Below are 2500 nucleotides of genomic sequence, written 5' to 3' on the forward strand. Positions count from 1 at the left end.
AAGATATTAATTGATCACTGGGAACCATTCAGTGTATATGTATATGTATAAATATATATATATATATATATATATATATTTCTATATATACATATATATATACATATACATATATCTGGAGGAGAAAATAAGATAAGATATAATGTGATAAATATATATATATATATATATATATATATATATATATATATATATATATACATATACATATATCTGGAAGAGAAAATAAGATAAAATATAATGTGATAAAGTAGAAATAGCGCCAAGTCGAAATAGACTAATTCTCTCTGCGAGCAAAGAGTGCCAGAGTATTTCTAACGAAAGACCAAGGGCCATTATACGGTCAGTGCCAGACTGGTCTGTGAGAATAGACAGACGGAAATTGCACGTTGAATGGTAGTGAAAAGGAGAAAATAAAAAGAGCTGAAAAAAATAATAGATCACCTTTGGGAAATGATACCAGGAGCTCAACGAGCAAAGGACCATTTCAGGCATCAGAGATATGGACTGAATTCTTTTGAGTCGCAAATCACTTGCAATGAATGCATTTGCATTCTAAGTGGGATGATTATGGATCGCTCGGATCGTCCAAAACCTTCTCCCTTTTCCTCCGTTTAATTTCAACCCCATTCGCGAGTGACCGGGTGCCAAAGAGGTAAATGGTATCGAGTGGGCCGCAAGATACACTACGACAATTGCACTGACGTTTGTAGAAGAAGAAGAAGAACAACAACAACAAGGAGATGAAAGAAGAAGAAAAGGAAGAAGAAAAGGAAGAAAAAAGAAGAAGAAGAAAAAAAAGAAGGTGAAGGAAAAGAAAGAAGAAGAAAGGTGAACCAAAATAAGAAGAGTAGGAAGAAGAATAAAATGAAAATATATACATTATACCTCATGAAGCCGAATTTCACCATATTTCTCTGTCTGTCTGTGTCTCTCTCTCTCTCTTTCTCTCTCTCTCTCTCTCTCCATCTTTCTTTCTGTCTCTCTCTCTCTCTGTCTGTCTTTCTCTCTCTCCATCTTTCTCTTTCTCTCTCTCTCTCTCTCTCTCTCTCTATCCATCTCTTTGTCTCTCTCACTCTCCATCTCTTCCTCTTTGTCTCTCTCTCTCTCCATCTCTCTCCTCTCTCTCTGTCTCTCTCTCTCTCTCTCTCTCTTTCTCTCTCTCTCTTGTGTGTGGGAAGTCGGGAGATCTCCAGTGGTCGATTTGTGTTTCAGGACCCGGAGGTTAGACAGTGAGGCAGTGAGACTGTTTAGTAACGTTCCTCTGACGTAACTTTGAGAATAACGTCATAGGATACCACGAAGAAAGAAGAATAGCCAATGAGGTAACATTGAATATCCCATTTTTATTCATTATTTTATTACAAGAAACAGATTATTCTATTCAGCTGAAGTTACATATCATTAGAATATAAATCTTTTGCGGATTGACCATAATGACATCAACAAATTTCGCCTTAACGTGTAAGGGGTCATTGCGAAAAGTTCACATTTGCAAATGGTCCTGGGTTATATACTTGTCTTCGTGGTGTTGTGGTTATGTTCGTCTACGTTTGTGGGCGTACCCAACACCACGTGGGCGTGGTCAACACCTGTGGGCCGGTTTTCCGATGAGTGGGCAAGGACATGTAGACTAGAGGGGAAAGGAGATGGAGGAGGAGGGGAGGATGAAGAAGAGGAAAAGGAAGAGGAAAGGGAGAAGAAGGAAAAGGAAGAAGAAGAGGGAGAGAAGAGTGAGAGCAGGAAGTAGAGGAGGAAGCAAACAAGGAGAAAGAGGTAGAGGAGGAAGAGGAGGAGGAGGAAGTAGAGGAAAAGAGGAAGCAAAAAGGGGAAAACGATTCGGGAGATGAGTAAAGGGAAGAGGAGAAAAAGGTGTTTGAGTTGAATGAATAGGTGGAAGACACGCACACATGAACGTACACATACGCACACGCACGCACACAGCTCACAAGCGCACAAAGATTTAAGCACACATACACACACACGCCCACATACACACATGCACGCACACGCACACACACACACAAACACGCACACGTACACACGCACACACACACACTCGCTCACATGCGCACAAAGATTTAAGGACACATACACACACACACACACACACACACACACACACACACACACACACACACACACACACAAACACGCACACGTACACACAAACACGCACACACACACACACACACGCACACAACATGCATTAAGACTAACTCTAGAACTCGGGCTATGAATTACATCACCATGTTAACAGGAACTAGGTTAAAAAGATCTAAGTCTTGAAAATAATAATAGAAAAAATCTTCATTGTATATCACGTTCGCCTGGAAGGAGAGCAGGAATTAAAACCTTCATCAGAAGGCGAGGTCAATAGCTCTCGTCCAGGAAGCTTTGGCCCAGCAAGAGCCTTTAAAAGCCATTAGGGAGAGTTCAGGGACGTTGCAGAGTTTTAAGCGAACAAGCAAATATTCTAACATTGCATCGTAAAACAATG

This window comes from Oratosquilla oratoria, chromosome 3 (genome assembly GCF_046742065.1).
Source record: "Oratosquilla oratoria isolate Oo_2021 chromosome 3, ASM4674206v1, whole genome shotgun sequence".
Lineage (NCBI taxonomy): Eukaryota > Metazoa > Arthropoda > Malacostraca > Stomatopoda > Squillidae > Oratosquilla > Oratosquilla oratoria.